The sequence below is a fragment of the Carassius carassius genome, chromosome 41 (assembly GCF_963082965.1).
Source record: "Carassius carassius chromosome 41, fCarCar2.1, whole genome shotgun sequence".
Lineage (NCBI taxonomy): Eukaryota > Metazoa > Chordata > Actinopteri > Cypriniformes > Cyprinidae > Carassius > Carassius carassius.
The window spans coordinates 15,896,624-15,916,393 of NC_081795.1; the positions used below are offsets into that span (position 1 = coordinate 15,896,624).

At 39.3% G+C, this 19,770-nt stretch overlaps 1 protein-coding gene across 1 annotated transcript in view; it reads left to right on the forward strand.

Annotated features, from left to right (window-relative positions):
- Positions 1–19,770, forward strand: part of LOC132122873 (glyoxalase domain-containing protein 4-like) — a 176,993-nt gene that overhangs the window by 22,434 nt on the left and 134,789 nt on the right. The gene's annotated exons all lie outside the window — the stretch shown is intronic.

Genomic DNA, 19,770 nt, shown 5'->3' on the forward strand with positions numbered 1-19,770 from the left:
ACAAAATATTGATTTAAAAAAGAGTTTATTGATTTAAACACGATTGTATTGCTTCCGCTAAAGAAAATAGTTCCGTCTCTACGATTAGAATCCTGCCGCGTCCATAGCAACGCTCTGTTTTTCATGGCAACGGTGTTATTATCAAGAAATAACAGACTTCATTCTACAGTGGAATTCAACCAAGCCATGTAATAATTTGATTTAATTCCCAGTACAATTTACCATATCTACACACAACACAACTTAAGCACTACAAATTTTATCAAGATTGAAAAAGCAAAAATACGTGTAGCACAGATGAACACTATTGACTATCACACCATGATCTGACTGCTCTCAATTCACAACAACATGCATCCATCCAATCTACATCAGGCATTTTGACTAAAACTTGATCCATTCCTCATCATCATCATCATCATCACAACTATTGCAGAATTCAGCAATAGATTCAAGCAATAATTAAACAAGATACTGACTACTCAACAATCATCTCCTCCAATACTTGCTGTATGAACGCAAACCGTAACTAGCTAATTAAGTTGGTGGCTAAGGAAGTCTAACTTAACATTAATTGCAAGAAAAGAATTAAAACAGCCGATCCCTTGTGTGCAAATGCACAAGACCTAGCCATAATACCAGCAAATCTTAATAAACATAAGTTATGGCGTCTTACATTTGTGTCAATGGTCTGCTGACCCATGCTGTGTGTACAACAACATCCATTTGTTCTACAGGTTATCACTTTGATATGTTATAGTCCATGGCACTAGGATGCAACCTTGTGATATTGTATGAAGGCTAAATGACTTGCTCGTCTATGATACATTCGCCAGAAATTCTGGCCAATCCCAGCAAAGACTAGGTAGCCTCGTTCCCGCTCGTTCACTGTCCATTCCAAACTGTCAACCAGGCGCGTCGTTTTTTTTTATAGCCCCGGATCTAAAAAAAAATTAATTTATTGATAATTATTATTATTTTTTTAATAATTTGTATTTATTTTAAAAAATGACCGGGTCTTTTAATCTATCCTTCGGAATCAATCATGTATTAAAGACGATTAAAATGTGTTCAAGCAGATCAAAGTTACTATGGTTACAGCTTAGAGTGCGCGCCTGAGGAGAAAGAGCTTTGGGCTTTACTGTCATTGTTGTTTGTGGCTTCTGGTGGTAGCTATGGACATTAGACACTTTTTAAAAAGTAAAATAAGGAGGCAAGAAGAGTTATCTACTGGCGCCGTTCACTCATCATTAAGCTCAGGTTGGTGAAGGCTCTTTAGCAAACCCTGGTCTAACGTACATAGCCCTGTACTTACTGTGGTATTAATGCAGAACAACATGTACTGTATATATAAAGTACGTGGGACCTTACTATTTCGCCTATAACTAATCCATTTTGTGTGCCATAATCCGTTTCTCGTGAAGAATGTAGATGAAGTAGCCTATACATCTGATTTGGCGATTGAAACACAATGTGTAAATTAACGTTATTCCCCTCAGATGGATAGCTAGCTAGAATACCAGGGGCCGTATAACAGAAAGAGTCTAAGATAGGATTTTCCCCAATTGGTATTACCGAAGCAGATACTAAATAACTTTAGGAATCATATCTTGCTTCATTCTTTTTATTTCAGGTTAGGAAATCCTAACATCGCTCGCTGGTTGATGCTAGCATCAACTTTTCTGTCTGATAGGCTACCTATAGCAACCGATGTCACTTTTCTCATCTCGCGAGACGTGAGCTAAACGGCTTTTAATCGCTGTTTTGCTGCCGTTTTTTTAATGAAACATACAGTGAAAATGGAGAATTAACAACAACTCATTCATTGTTTCATTCATATCATTGAACTTTAAGTCAGGTGACTATGGTGCGTTCACACCGGACGCGAATAGCGCGTCAGGCGCGAGTGATTTTTGTTTATGACACCTATACAGAGTGCCTGTGTTTACTGTCTGTTGAATGGCCTCTTTACTGGACCTGCACTGTCTATAGTTCCTTTTCCAGACTTATACAAGCAGACTGTTGGAGTGATTTGTGTGTGTGTGTGTGTGTGTGTGTGTGTGTGTAGATAGATAAATAGATATAGATAAATATAGAAAGATAAATATCTATATACACAGTATATATATAGTTTTATATTCATTTTTTTAATATTCATGTATTATTTATTTGTGTTTCAGTGAATAGCTGTTACAGTTCTACAAATAAAGCATTCTATCTTTTTACCTATCATTTAAAATGCTACAAAAAATGCACCTGAATGCTGTAAAAGAAGTGTTTAATGCTCAACGCTTCCAAGTTACCAAACTGGGGGTGGGGGGGTCACTGGGGGTGGGGGGGTCTGGGCTAAGCCCCCAATGTATCAAGACCCTAGCAACGCCCCTGCTGTCAACTCATTTGAAAAACATTCTTTAAAAAAAAGAAGCGCGATAGTAATATAGAGATAATAATGTTACAGTTGTTGCAGTTTTAATGAACAGAAAAGCGTGTAGCCAGCGCAGCAGCAGAACGGCTAAATTGAACTCGAGGTTTTCAAAAAAAAAAAAAAAAAAAAAGTGGTGGGTACAAAATGACTCACGACGAAATCTGGGGGGGACGCGTCCCCCCCGTCCCCCCCGAAATCGACGCCTATGGCTAGTGATGGAGATCCTTATTAGATGAACACCGCGTGTGCTGTCTACTGTTTAACAGGTAATAACTTGGGCTACATTCGATTACAGTACACGATACCACTGTGACATTAGTTTGTTGTACGTGTGTGGCTTATAACAGAGGGGAGTCAAGTTGAATGCAGAAAGACAAAAAATTGCCGATTAAGATTTTATTAATTTTAATACAATCACACTGGTGCAAGTACGTTCAGCGAGTCATATTATCAGCTGCTAAATTCAGATCTGTGATTGCTTGCTGGCGCTAGCCAGAGATAGATGCGTTTATACAGCGCTGCGCATTATAACAAATCACACATGATTCTTTTGAGCTGATTAAAGCATTGGCCAATCAGAGGCATTCAGATGAGTCATCGCTAAAATGCCGGTGCTTCCTTCACTCGCTCTCTGACTGAATACCTCTTTCTGGCGAATTCTCTCGTCAGAAACAACAAAGTGCAGATGTGTGTACGAATTTTTAATTAAGATATTGATTTCACAGTGTTAACAGTTTCAGTGATTTTAATGGGAGTTTCTGAGAGTGATTGAAATCTAGACTGTCAGTGAAAATGATCTTTGATAATGTAAATGTTATTTGCTCTCTTTCTGAACAATGAAAGATTAGTAGAAATATTTATATCACATTAACTTTCAATGTTAAATTCACATTTAATATAAAGTCAGTCGTATTAAAAATATGTTATGGCATGACACCTATGTCTGTTACTTAAGTAAACAGACAGGGTTTTATAATAAATTACATAAATTGGAGTAAAGGCTGATGAAATATATACATTTATACACGCACACATACATTACATACATTTTATCTATATATCTAAATAAAAATAGGCTCAGTATATATGACCCAAAGTAACTAGTAACTAACTACTTGAGTAGATTTTTTATCCAATACTCTTTTACTCTTACTCAAGTAACTATTCAAGACTAGTACTTTTACTTTTACTTGAGTAAATATTTCTAGAAGTACTTTTACTTTTACTTGAGTACAGTTTTTGGGTACTCTACCCACCTCTGACAGTGGGACACAGAGGGTCAGGATCAAAGCTGATGTAAAAACAGCTTCTTCTGCCCCGTAAAAAAATGGATCTTGTTTTATCTGAAACAGTCGGTTTCAGTATATTTTTTATAAACGTTTCATTTATAACCTTTTTAAAAGAACACAATGTTTTTCAACCTTAGGTAAATTGCTTTTAGATTATGTATATTATATAAAAGATAGAATATAAAGAACGGCATGTTTTTCAACTTTAGCATGATAATTATATTATATAAATTATATAAATATTATATAAATTATATAATGTTTTATATATAAATGTGAAATAACTAAAATGTTTTCAACTTTAGCATGATGATTATTATATTATATAAATTATAGGCTGTTTTATATATAAATGTGAAATAACTGAATGTCACATATATGAAATAACTAAAATGTTTTTTAAACCTTTAATTAATTATATTATATAATTATAGAATGTTTTATATATAAATGTGAAATAACTGAATGCCTCATATATGAAATAACTAAAATGTGTTTTAAACCTTTAATTGTTTTAGTAAATTATATAATGTTTTATATATAAATTATATAATGTTTTATATATATATATATATATATATATATATATATATATATATATATATATATAAAAATGTGAAATAACTAAAATGTTTTCAACTTTAGCATGATAATTACTATATTATATAAATGATATAATGTTTTATATATGAATGTGAAATAACTGAAATGTTTTTCAACCTTAGCATGATAATTAATTATATTATATAAATTATATAAATATTACATAAATTATAGGATGTTTTATATATAAACGTAGAACACACCGATCCCATTTATACACTGCTCAGGAATGGGAGGGGGGAGAAGCCATATAATCACACACACACACATAACCGTATAACTGGGATAAACTTCAAACAAGCTAACTGACACAAAGTTCAAACAGCGTAGGGGAGGGTTTCCTAAAACCATGATTTAGAACTAACTAGGGCAATAGGGTAAAACTTTCTGTCAAAACCACATGATCGATGCGTGGGGAGTGTTTCCTTTACCTTTAAAACTAGCCGTCAAAAACTATAATTTAGAACTAACTAGGTCAATAGGGTAAAACTTTCTGTCAAAACCACATGATCGATGCGTGGGAAAGGGTCATAGGTTAGCCCATGAACTCATTTCGGAAGTTCAGCCCATCCATCATAAGGTCACCGGAAGTTCAACCTGTCAAAAGGTCAAAGGTCAAAGTCATAAATCATCTTGACAGAAGCTATATTATAAGAACTACTGTACTTGGTGAAAAAAGTTATAGATCAAGTGAATTAGAAAGTTGCATTGTCACATCCAGTGAACAACGGTAACTTAAGTGGGTAGCCACGAACGACCATGTCCTCTAAAAATAGGCTACGTGTTATATAAATCTTTACTTAAGTAAAGAATAGATATTAATACAAAATAAACCCTAGATTGATGTCTTAGGCTACCTTTGCCATTATGAGGTACCTCCCCGTGCCGTGAGCATAGCATCGCGTACCTGTAACCCAGCCAGCTACAAAGAACTGGTAAGCATCCAGACTTTTAAAAGCTTTGAGATCAGCACCAGTGTATGGGGATACCTGGTTAACCACATAGTGGTACAGATCATGTGGAATGAAGTCGGGTAGACTCGGCGATTTAATGAGGTCCATGAAAACGGAGGAAGAAGGTAAGGATTAGTATCCAATCCTGCGATCTCCAACTTCTCCAAATAGCCTACCGTTCTTTGTGAGCACCTGCCAGATGCCCTACCTCGACCGATAATGGTACGACAGCTTGTTCAATAGAAGAAGCAATAAAGTTTAGTGTTATTTATGTTAAACTGATTTAAACTTCCTGCTCATCTACTACTATTTAGCTTGTGCTTCCGGTGATTCTGCCATCCGTCATGACGTCGTCACGTGGTCGTAGTCACGTGTTTGCAAAGGGTCTATAAAGTGGAGGCTTTTTTCCCACCACTTCGAATTTTATCATACAATTTGGAATATTTTTATTATTTTTTTTATTATATAGTTTAGGCCTAAATATAGTTTTTCTCTGAATTCACATTTTGTACATGTTTTTCAATTCTGACTTTTATTTCACAATACTGGCATCTTCACACATTTAGAAGTTAAATCTCACAGTTCTGACTTTTTGTCCTTCACAATTCTGAAGAACTGTGAGATATAAACTCAGAATTGTGACAAAAAAAAAAAAAGTCTGATTTGTAAAAAGTACCATTTACCTTTTATTATTCTGTGGTGGAAATGGGCTGTATTAGGATTAATTAAATAACTGAAATAAAATAAAATTTAATTAAAAAAACCTTCAACATTTCTCAAATGTATCAGTTTAACAACATACTAATATAACTAAAACTAAACAAATATGAAGATAACAAACTGAAATAAACATTAATAAAAACTACACATGTTTTTTTACAAAATCAATAACAATGACAAAAACACTCAAAGCAGTTGAACTAAAGTAAATGGACTGCATTTATAGCGCTTTCAACAGACCACATGGCCATCCAAAGCGCTTTTACAATTTTGCCTCACATTCACCCATTCACACACACATACCGACTGCGGTGTCTGCCATTCAAGGCGCCATCCAGCTCATCAGGAGCAGCTGGGGTTAGGTGTCTTGCTCAAGGACACCTCGACACTTGGTCAGGGTGGAGCCGGGGATTGAACCACCAACCTTCCGGTTTGTAGACAACCTACATGAACCACTGAGCCACTGCTGCCCCGTAAAGTAGTGGAGCCAGTGGGACTAGATCAGACTCCAAGTAGTTTTCTTCAGAGCTCCAGCACACCTCCTCTCCTCGTTCTGAGGCGGTCACAGCAGTAATTCTGCTTCAGACTTTAATGCAGCTGTCAGGTTTCTCAGCATCTGTAAGAGCACAGTAGTTCTCCACTCACAGCAGCTGACTGTCAGGCAGTTTGTTCTCGTGTTTTGCCGTCACTGCATCCTAATCCCAGCACTCTGTGACTCATGTACTTCTCTGACAGATCAATCATTTCATCACTTCTCTTTTCCACCTAAAGCATGATGCAGCTAAGTGGTTAAGCTCTTAATTTGCCTTTTTAGAAGGGATCTTCAGACTTAAATTCAATAAAACCATTGGCTAGGTCTCTTAGTCACCAAGTAAATGTTAAACCCCTAGGACTTGCGTGAAGATGAGCAACAGCACTACAGTTACACACAACATCTCTCCACTCAAGTCCTGTGTGGCTGAAACTTACTTTTATGGGTTTTCCTTTTTTTTATATATAATGGTAATGAGTAAAACAAATTTATATTTAAAGAATTATGTTTTAAATGTTTAAATGTATTAATTTAATATATTCATTCATTCATTCATTATTTTTTTTTTATTTGAGTAGTTTTGTGTTTCATATTTTTTACTGTTTAAAAAAAAATGGTTCCATTGTGACAACATTAAGGTAGGCAATGTAAACCTTCTCTGCAAAATAAAAAGTGTGAGAGTGAAGTGACAACTAACCTTGGTCTCCCTGATGTGGAAAGGAAAAGGAATGCAAAAAGAAACAATATAATTAATAAAAACGCTCAGTGTTAAATATGATTAAATGTTTCATGTAAGATTAAAATGAAATAAATTAATTTAATTTATGATTATATTTATATTGATACCATTTTTTACAATATTTTAATGTTTACCATTTTAATATTAGTTCAATAAATTATTTAATTTTGGATATTATTTATGTATTTACTGTCTGACTGACTGATTTACTAAGAAGCTCAGGCTCCCCAAAGGCAAAAATAAACCCTATATATAATAAACACTTGTCCAAGAAACTAGAAAAGCTAGTATCCTCACAATTATATTCCTTCTTAGAGATAAATGGTATCTGTGAGGATTTCCAGTCAGGATTTAGACCATATCATAGTACTGAGACTGTTCTCCTTAGAGTTACAAATGACCTGGGGCCTCATTTATAAAGCGTGCGTACGCACAAAACGGGGCTGGAAACGTACGTACGCCAGTTCCCACGCAAAGGTTGTGATCTATAAAAAACAAACTTGACGGGAGAATGTGCGCACCTTTAAGCAAACTTTGAGCCGTGCGTACGCACATTCTGGAGACAAAGGGAATTGGCGACACCGATGGTGAGGTCGTGAACTGAAGTTAGATTGTAGAAAATAAATGTGAGAAGAACGATTATAAGAATGAATGACATTTAATTTTCACTCCATTTCATACGTTATATCCACATTATCATGAAGATTAAATCCAACAGTGTTATTTGTGCCGATTGTTTTAGGCTATATACATCTAGTAAAATCCAAACGTAATTCAAAATGTATTAAAAGTAAAATAAAATAATAATCAGCGCTGCCTTACAGTCACATTGTCCACAACGGGAGCACAGGAGGACATGGCGCGATACATGTGATAGCCTACAGAATAGCATGAAATACCCTTTTATTAGAGAACTGCAGAACACAGTGTAAAAAGGAAATATTTTCCTTAATGTACATAGCCTATATCATAAAATGTCAAAGTCTGCAAATACAGTCATGAAGCACAATCGCTACTCATCATCGGTCCTAACTATTACGGTGTTCATTACAAAACCGTCAAGAAGCATGTGTTCACTATAACATTTTCGTCTTAAATTTTCGCCCACAAATTAATTAAGTGATTTTGTCAAGGTGTTAACGATCAGTCTATTTGCTAGAAACATATAAATTCTCCGGTGACCCGGGTATGTAATGCTTCATGATGGCACTCCTGGCACTGTTGGAGGATTACGCTAATGGCAGAATAAGGAGAGAACGAGTTTTCAGGGACCATGATGATTTCCTGGCCCATGATGATGACTGGCTAATAAGCCGATTTAGATTCCCTAGAGCTGTGCTTTCGGATCTATGTGCTGAATTGGGTCCAGTATTAGAGAGGGCAACACGCCGGAACCATGCCATCCCAGTCCAAATACAAGTCCTCACCACTCTGGGGTTCTTGGCAACCGGCTGTTTCCAGCGGGAATTGGCAGACAGGTAAATTAATAATATAAAAAAACTATAAGTAATCCTCAAATTTGTCTCTAAGACCTTTTTGTATATGAAATAATTCTATTGGAATCTATCATCTCACCCTATAGGTCTGGTATATCACAGCCGTCCCTGAGTGCCATAATATCTGTCGTTTTAAATGGTATACTTAATATGGTTAGTCGATACATCAGGTTCCCCTACACTGTGCGAGAACAGGCCGAAATTAAAACGCAATTTGCAGCAATGTCTGGTTTCCCAAATGTAATCGGCGCAATTGACTGCACTCATGTTGCTATAAGGGCACCATCTGAAAATGAATTTGCTTATGTTAATAGAAAGCATGTGCATTCTATTAATGTGCAAATCATATGTGACTCCAACATGACCCTCACAAACATTGTGGCACGCTGGCCTGGTTCAACACATGATTCCTTTATCTTGACACATAGCAGTGTAGGGAACAGACTAAATGCAGGCGCAGTACGTGATGGCTGGCTTCTTGGTGAGTTTAACAATATTAAAAAGTAGAAACTGTAACAATTTTGTTTTTAATATAATTATAACCTGCAGGCGACAGTGGCTACCCCCTGAGACGCTGGCTCCTCACCCCATTTTTAAACCCGCAGAGCGCAGAGGAAACTCATTATAACGAGGTCCACTCTCGTGCCCGCGCAGTTGTGGAGCGTGCCATCGGCATCCTGAAATGCAGATGGCGTGCTCTGGATGCCTCGGGTGGCAGACTTTTATACCATCCAGCAAAAGTGTGCAAGATTGTCAGGGCGTGTGGTGTTTTGCATAATATAGCACTGAGAAACGGTATTCCTCTCCCTCCTGATCTCCCTCTACCCCAGCATTACGACCCCGAGCCACAGCCCCCTGGCCGACAAGAGGGATATCAACGAGGTGCAAGAATCCGTGAGGATGTCATGCGGCGTTTGTAAAGAAAGACAAAACTCAAGGTTCATGTTTTAACTGCATCTTTTAATGATTGTGCAATTTCTTGCATCACTTCTCTCATCTGCCGTAGCTCATCTGCAACCCTGTTGACAGCGTTTATTGTCTCTCGCTGTAACTGCAGGACTGCGTCAGTGAGTACCCGACCACTTTTGGACGTGCCAGACGCAGAAGGGGCACTGCTTTGAGCCGGACGCTGTGCATCTGCATCTGAGAACCCCTCACCCTGAACCTCCTGTTCATTTACAGCTTCAGACTCCGGAAGGACTGGAGGACAAACAATTGGCAACATTTATCCATTTATCACCCCACACACTCAAATGTACAGCGTTAATGATTAAAAATCGGTTTAACCTTGCTCCTCTGTGGTTTCAGTCACGTCAGTGTCTCCCTCCTTTTCCGACACAATACCACACACGCTGACCTCCCCAATTATAGCCGCGATTTTGCTGTCCACTGATGTGAGATCAGCTGTACATGGGCCCCCACCAGTTGCAGCCACGCTCTGGCGGTGGGAGGACAGTTTTCTCTTTGCCTCCACCTTGAATGAATGAGAATCTTTATTTCACATATTTTGCATACTGTAAGCACATGTAAATAAAACTTTTTGAAAATCAATATTGCTATTTATATAGGTATATAGCCTAATAAAACACAAATGTAATATGTTGGTAAAAAAAAAATTTGTATACCTTCAGGTCGGACCATTTTTTCTTTAATTCTGCAACTGTCCGTTCTGTCCCACTGACACAATTGACGGCAGAAGCAATACTTTGCCACTCGCACTGCTTCTTTTTATTAGTGACCCCACTGCTGTGGCCACCAAATAACACAGTTTTCCGAGCCTCCACCTCCCCTACAAGTGTTTCAATCTCAGTATCTGAGAAATTACGTTTTTTTCCTCTTTTCTCACCTGTCGCCATTATTAAAATTAGGCTAACAGAAATGCACGTTTTCACTTTCTTGGATTAATTAATTGGCGGGTCGCATGCCAGTTTTCCAGGTATATATGGGATTCCACTCTCATTTACATGCTGATCAGCAATCATGAGGTGATTTGCATTGACTATTTATGGTTAAAAATGGGCGTGTACAGGGCGGGATATGAGGCTGGTTCACGTACGCACATCTGCGGGTGATCTGTGATTTATAAAGGGAACATTGCTTACAGGTGTGCGTACGCACGGTTTTATAAATCGGAATATTTTTTGGCGTACGCCATTTTTGGCTTTTGGGCGCACGTAAACTTTTAGTAAAGATCCTACGCATAGTTTTATAAATGAGACCCCAGCTCTTATCATCTGATCATGGTTGTACCTCTCTATTAGTGCTATTGGATCTTAGTGCTGCATTCGACACTTTTGACAACAACATTCTTTTGCATAGACTTAAACACTTTGTTGGCATTAATGGAAGTGCATTAGCATGGTTTAAATCGTACTTATATGACCGCCATCAATTCGTAGCAGTGAATGAAGAGGTATCATATTGATCACAAGTGCAGCATGGAGTACCTCAAGGCTCAGTACTAGGGCCTTTACTCTTCACGCATTACATGTTACCCTTGGGAGATATCATCTGGAAACATGGTGTTAGCTTTCACTGTTATGCTGATGACACTCAGCTCTATATGTCTTCCCGGCCCGGCGAAACATACCTATTTGAAAAACAAACAGAATGCATAGTCGAAATAAAAAACTGGATGACGAGTAATTTCTTACTGCTAAAGGTGTTAATTATTAGACCTAAAAACTCAGCATTTAATAACCTAGAATGCTGTCTAAGGCTATGGCTGCTCTGTCAATTCTCCGTCATCAGTTAGGAACCTAGGTGTGCTATTTGATAGCAATCTTTCCTTAGAAAGCCAAGTTTCTAGCAGTTGTAAAACTGCATTTTTCTATCTCCAAAATATATATAAATTTCGGCCTATGCTCTCAATGTCAAATGCAGAAATGTTAATGACCTCAAGATTAGATTACTGTAATGCCTTATTGGGTGGTTGTTCTGCACCAATTGCAGCAGCAAGAGTTCTTACTAGTATGACCATATTAGCCCGGTTCTGTCAACACTGCACTGGCTCCCTATCAAACATCGTATTGATTTTAAAATCTTGCTAATCACTTACTGTATAAAGCCCTGAATGGTTAAGCACCTCAGTATTTGAACAAGCTCTTGTTACATTATAATCCTCTACGTCCGCTACATTCTCAAAACTCAGGCAATTTGATAATACCTAGAATATCAAAATCATTGTTCGGGAGGTAGACACACTCTTGCAGTTTAAATCTAGATTAAAGACCCATCTCTTTAACCTAGCTTACACATATAACACACTAATACGCTTCTAATATCCAAATCCGTTAAAGGATTTTTAGGCTGCATTAATTAGGTAAACCGGAACTGGAAACACTTCCCATAACACAGATGTACTTGCTACATCATTAGAAGAATGGCATCTACGCTAATATTTGTCTGTTTCTCTCTTATTCCGAGGTCACCGTAGCCACCAGATCCAGTCTGTATCCAGATCAGAGGGTCACTGCAGTCACCCGGATCCAGTACGTATCCAGACCAGATGGTGGATCAGCACCTAGAAAGGACCTCTACATCCCTGAAAGACAGCGGAGACCAGGACAACTAGAGCCCCAGATACAGATCCCCTGTAAAGACCTTGTCTCAGAGGAGCACCAGGACAAGACCACAGGAAACAGATGATTCTTCTGCACAATCTGACTTTGCTGCAGCCTGGAACTGAACTACTGGTTTCGTCTGGTCAGAGGAGAACTGGCCCCCCAACTGAGCCTGGTTTCTCCCAAGGTTTTTTTTCTCCATTCTGTCACCGATGGAGTTTCGGTTCCTTGCCGCTGTCGCCTCTGGCTTGCTTAGTGGGGTCACTTCATCTACAGTGATATCATTGACTTGATTGCAAATAAATGCACAGACACTATTTAAACTGAACAGAGATGACATCACTGAATTCAATGATGAACTGCATTTAACTATCATTTTTTCATTATTGACACACTGTTTTCCTAATGAATGTTGTTCAGTTGCTTTGACACAATCTTTTTTGTTTAAAGCGCTATATAAATAAAGGTGATTTGACTTGAACTGATTGTTAAATATGATTGAGCATTTAATGTAAATTTTAAATAAATACATGAAGTAACTAAATTTATTATTATCATTTATATTAATATCATTTTAATGAATAAACAATTACATATTTTACTATTATAATATTATGTCAATAAATTGTTTCATTTTTTAAATATTTGTTTCTTCGTTTTTAACTAAGAAGCTCAGTGTCTTCAATGTGAAAAATTAATAAAAGAATAAACCAGAAATACCAATAAAAAATAACAAATATAATTAATAAAGAATTAAATAATGTATAACGTGCTCGTCATTAAATATGATTAAAAGTAACCATACAGCAAATGTAATAATTCAAGTAATATTGAAAAAAGCACATCTTAAAATTGCATGTTAATTGTTTGTAATAGTTACAATTGTAAGAAATATTAAAATTAAATAATATGAATAATACCCAATCTGTTTAAATATATACAATTGTCTTGTAAATAACTAATAAATGTTATTAATAATTAATAATATTAAAAAAAAAAAAATAAAGTAATGATTATTAAAATATTTTCATTACCCTCAGATGTTGGTTTAGAGTGCATGAGATTATATGATTGCGGTTACACTTGATAATTGCCACTAGCTGTTTGGAGACCGAGAGCACAGTGAGGCTTTATCCTCAGGACTTCTCACTCACCATCTCCAGGAGTCAAGACTCAGACACTTCCACACAGCCAGAGAAGACACAGAGCAGCGGATCTCACTTCCCAAACAAAGAAGTTCTCCTCCTCTCTCAAGTGCTGCATGCGAAGTTATTTTAATGCCATGCCTGGAGGATGTGTGTTCAGTTCTGGATTAATGTGGTGGAACAGGCTCCTGGTGGGATGCAGAGTCCTCCATACTCGCTGGCAGATTAAATATTGAGAGGATTAGAAGAAAAAGCTGACATCTATGCATTTAGGCTTAATTATGCAGACTATTTCTTGTGCTTTGAATGTCTTCACTATGGCATTAAAGAGTAAAGACTATAGTCACCCAGCAGAAAATTGTAGATTGTTGAGATACTCCTAATATTTCAGTTATGATGGAAAAGCAGTTAAATGTGTTTTGCGCTTGTTATGATGTTATTATGGAGCTTAGACACCTGATGCTGGACAATGGCCCCATGTGCTTTAAGAGGTGTTAAATATAATGTGTTTCTCTGGAAATTCCAGATTATTCCACACAAACTGCTGTTATAAGATTCAATTACTCTGCATTCTCAGGAAACCTGAAAAAGATTGTAGAATTCACAGCAAAATTATACTATACTTTTACTTGTTAAAACCCCATATCAATCAGATAACAGATGGCTAGAAGTTTGTGTACAACAGCTTTACAGCAAACTTTTGATCGTGTTCATCATTTTGAAGCCTTAGAGATGTGCGCATTAAGATTAACTGCAAATTTTTAGACACATTTTAAACCTGGTATTTTAATGCATTAAATAAAAGACTTATACAGTGCAACGAGTATGTGTGTGTGGCTGGCTCAGGCAGGCTATATGTCGAAATATGCACTTTTCAAGACTCTCAGAATGTTTCTTTTACATCTCGCAATTCTGTGTTTGTATCTAAACAAAGTCAGAACTGAGATATAAACTCAGAACCATGAGGTAAATGCCACAATTATCTTCTATACAGGTCTTGGAATGTTGTGTTCTGGTCACTTTGACCCAAAAATTCTAGTTAATGTTCTTGCATTGGACTTTATTCACACAGGGTACACCAATAACAATTGAGTCAAACTTTCTAACCACTACGCCACAAATTCATTAACTCAGATTGAAGCCTATGATCAAACAATTTCAAAAATAAATAAAAAACCTTTATTTCTTTCTGTCAACTGAAAGAAAGCAAGTTGACAAAAAGATTGAATCCAAGATTTGGTAATCATATAGTATAATGAGTGATTTTTCAAAATCATCTTTGACTGGGAACACCAAATTAGTTACAACCCGAATTCCGGAAAAGTTGGGACGTTTTTTAAATTTTAATAAAATGAAAACTAAAAGACTTTCAAATCACATGAGCCAATATTTTATTCACAATAGAACATAGATAACATAGCAAATGTTTAAACTGAGAAAGTTTACAATTTTATGCACAAAATGAGCTCATTTCAATTTTGATTTCTGCTACAGGTCTCAAAATAGTTGGGACGGGGCACGTTTACCATGGTGTAGCATCTCCTTTTCTTTTCAAAACAGTTTGAAGACGTCTGGGCATTGAGGCTATGAGTTGCTGGAGTTTTGCTGTTGGAATTTGGTCCCATTCTTGCCTTATATAGATTTCCAGCTGCTGAAGAGTTCGTGGTCGTCTTTGACGTATTTTTCGTTTAATGATGCGCCAAATGTTCTCTATAGGTGAAAGATCTGGACTGCAGGCAGGCCAGGTTAGCACCCGGACTCTTCTACGACGAAGCCATGCTGTTGTTATAGCTGCAGTATGTGGTTTTGCATTGTCCTGCTGAAATAAACAAGGCCTTCCCTGAAATAGACGTTGTTTGGAGGGAAGCATATGTTGCTCTAAAACCTTTATACACCTTTCAGCATTCACAGAGCCTTCCAAAACATGCAAGCTGCCCATAACGTATGCACTTATGCACCCCCATACCATCAGAGATGCTGGCTTTTGAACTGAACGCTGATAACATGCTGGAAGGTCTCCCTCCTCTTTAGCCCGGAGGACACAGCGTCCGTGATTTCCAACAAGAATGTCAAATTTGGACTCGTCTGACCATAAAACACTATTCCACTTTGAAATAGTCCATTTTAAATGAGCCTTGGCCCACAGGACACGACGGCGCTTCTGGACCATGTTCACATATGGCTTCCTTTTTGCATAATAGAGCTTTAGTTGGCATCTGCTGATGGCACGGCGGATTGTGTTTACCGACAGTGGTTTCTGAAAGTATTCCTGGGCCCATTTAGTAATGTCATTGACACAATCATGCCGATGAGTGATGCAGTGTCGTCTGAGAGCCCGAAGACCACGGGCATCCAATAAAGGTCTCCGGCCTTGTCCCTTACGCACAGAGATTTCTCCAGTTTCTCTGAATCTTTTGATGATGTTATGCACTGTAGATGATGAGATTTGCAAAGCCTTTGCAATTTGACGTTAAGGAACATTGTTTTTAAAGTTTTCCACAATTTATTTACGCAGTCTTTCACAGATTGGAGAGCCTCTGCCCATCTTTACTTCTGAGAGACTCTGCTTCTCTAAGACAAAGCTTTTATAGCTAATCATGTTACAGACCTGATGTCAATTAACTTAATTAATCACTAGATGTTCTCCCAGCTGAATCTTTTCAAAACTGCTTGCTTTTTTAGCCATTTGTTGCCCCCGTGCCAACTTTTTGGAGACCTGTAGCAGGCATTAAATTTTAAATGAGCTAATTAAGTGGATAAAAGTGTTAAATTTCTCAGTTTAAACATTTGCTACGTTATCTATGTTCTATTGTGAGCTTATTTGGTGTACGCTGGCGCGTTTGGCTGCCGCTGCCGCTGCTCACTGGGACTAGAGCCCTCATTTGGATTATTTTATACCAATCAAAGTTTGACCAACCCCTCTGAAAGGACCTGAAAAGCCCTCTTTCATCGCTTTCACGAACTTGATTTGGAGTTATTTGGATTTGTTATACCAATCACAGTTTGACCAACCTGAAAATCCCTGTATCTCCGTTTCCACAAACTTCCATGAACTTGACTGGAGTCCACCGTGAGAGGTTTTCTTGACGGCTGCTCCATGATCTGGGCTGTCCTCCTGTATCTGACTGTTTTCCGTCTGTGGGACTTGTGCACGGCGCTGGCTCGCACAAGCGGGCTATCGGCAGACAGGCTGCCTTGTCGGCCAGCGGTTTGCGAGGCTGCGTTGCATTCGTCCTTGTTTGGCATGGCGTTCAGTTATTCCTCTTCACAATTCCGTGGACTCAACCCTGCATTCACTCCTGGACTTAACATCTCCATTGTAAATAAACTCAGAGTTCTGTGTCGCTCCCGTTATGTCCATCGGAGTACACGCAGATGCTTTGTTTACCATCAGCAGCCTGAGCACTGCATTCCGTCGATCTGGACACGTCATCAGAGCGCTGCCACCAAGAGGCTGTTTCATTCCAAGCAGGACAGAAAACGCGGAGTGGATCACAGCCTACTCCGTCCCCTACAGAGACATTCTGTTATCACAAATCCAGCGTCCCCTGTAAAAATTGAATTTTTAAATGCACAATCCCTTAACAACAAGGCATCTTTTATTCATGACCATATAATCAACGAGCAGATACACTTCATGTGCCTAGTTGAAACCTGGCAACAACCAGAAGTTTATTCTAGTCTCAATGAAGCCTGTCCCTCTGGCTACACCTACCTCAGCAAGGCCCGCACCACTGGCCGAGGTGGTGGCCTTGCCGTTGTGCACCGGGTAGATTTTGAGTTGTCCTCCCTTTCCCTGCCTGTCCATTCCTCTTTTGAATGCCTTGCATTCAAATGTAAACCGCCACTTTCCACTACAATGCTTCTGATTTACCGGCCTCCAAAACCGAATCCAGCTTTCATTTCCGAGATGTATGATCTTCTCACCACACTTTACACAACCCCAGGGAATCATACTTGGTGATTTTAATATTCATGTAAACGACTCTTCTTCCTACTCTGTAGCTGAATTTAATAATCTTCTTGACAGTCTTAATTTCACCCAACATGTCAATGTCCCAACACACTCCAGAGGCCACACTCTTGATTTGTTGATCACCAACTCTACCTCCATCACCAATCTCTCGGTGCACGATCTGGGCGTGTCAGACCATAAGGCCATCACATTGGAGTTACCCACTCTGTTCCCCATCAGTAAGCCCAGCAGAAAAATCAGTTTTAGGAACCTTAAAAATATCAACCCAGTCACCCTGACTACTGACCTCTGCCATCTCTTTGCTGCAAACCCCCTTTCAGTCACTAATTCTGTGGATCTCTACAATTCATCACTCAGCTCACTTCTGGACCGCCATGCCCCAGTCAAGTCCAGAACCGTCACCTTCACATGCTCAGCCCCCTGGTACACCAAGGAGCTGCGGCTACAAAAGAGAACAGGGCGTGTCCTCGAACGGCGTTTCAAGGACTCAGGACTCGCTGTTCACAAGCTAGCCTACCGGGAACATCAGAAGGCCTACAGCAAGTCCCTCAGTGACACACGGTCCCGGTTCTACTCCCACATAATCAACAATAGCCCTGGAAACTCCAAGCAACTTTTCTCAACTGTAAATCATCTCCTCAAACCCCAGACTCCCCTATACTTCGATAATATGCAGGAGCGGTGCAACAGCTTCATCCGATTCTTTAAAACAAAAGTAGGAAAGATACGCTCCATTCTCTCCAGCCCCCCCACTGTATCTGCTTCCCCGCCTTCCCTCCCCCCCCTTCTTCACCCTAGTTTTTCTACCCCCCCCCCAGTAATATCCACTGACCCTCAATCTGGGACTACCCAGCTCCTCTGCTGTTTCAAGGATATCACTCAGCATGAAATTGAAGTCCTGCTAAGGAAGATGAAGCCATCCACCTGTGACCTGGATCCATTTCCCTCAGCCCTGATAAAAAGTCACTCTTCTGCAATAAGTCCCATGATCACCAATATCATCAATCAGTCTCTTCGGTCCAGCCATGTCCCCACGTCTCTGAAAAAAGCGGTCATCAAGCCACTACTCAAAAAGCCCAGCCTTGATCCAGAAGTTCCTGCTAACTACCGCCCCATCTCCAACCTCCCTTTCCTGTCAAAGGTGTTGGAAAAGGTAGTTTCCGACCAACTCCACAACCATCTCATAACTAACAGTCTTTATGAGAAGTTCCAGTCTGGTTTTCGCTCTGGCCACAGTACAGAAACTGCCTTGGTCAGAGTCACTAATGACCTACTGATGACGGCTGATGCTGGATCTCCATCACTTCTCATCCTTCTCGACCTCACTGCAGCATTTGACACCGTGGATCACCATATCCTTCTACACCGCCTCCACTCCTCTATTGGACTCTCTGATACTACCTTGGCTTGGTTTACATCATATCTCATGGACAGAACAGAGTATGTTTCCCTGGGTGGTGCTAAATCGGACACACACTCTGTCACTTGTGGTGTCCCTCAAGGATCAGTCCTTGGCCCCACCCTCTTCGCACTGTACATGCTCCCCCTTGGTTATGTCATCAGCCGGCATGGAATATCTTTCCATTGCTATGCTGATGACACTCAACTCTACATTAAAACAAACCCAAGCCCCTCTGCAGCCCTCTCCACAATTTCCACCTGCCTGGAGGAGATAAAGGCGTGGATGACGGCTAACTTTCTGCAACTCAATAGCTCAAAAACGGAAGCCATTCTTGTTGGCACTCCACATCAGACCCGGTCATCCACCATCACCAGCATCACCTTCTCCGGCCATGACATCCATCTTTCATCCTCAGTCACAAACCTTGGTGTTAGAATGGATCCTCACTTGACCTATGAGGCCTACATAAAACAGCTATGCAAAACCTCATTCTTTCACCTCAGGAATATTGCAAAACTTCGTCCCATACTCACTCTCCCTGATGCAGAAAAACTTGTCCACGCCTTTGTATCCTCCAGGCTGGACTACTGCAACGCACTCCTCATCGGGATCCCAAGTAAGAACATCCAGCAGTTGCAATACATTCAGAACTGTGCTGCGAGGATCCTGATGGGGGTGCGGAAGTACCACCACATCACACCCATCCTAAAATCCCTCCACTGGCTTCCTGTCCAGTACAGGATTGAATTCAAAGTTTCCCTTCTGACCCACCAGTGCCTCCATGGAACTGCCCCCTTATATCTCAAACAACTCATCACCCCCCTTTCCTCCTCACGCTATCTCCGCTCTGGACAGGCCTACCTCCTCCAGCCTCCGAGGACTAGGCTTCGAACTATGGGCGATCGCGCCTTCTGTTCAGCTTCACCC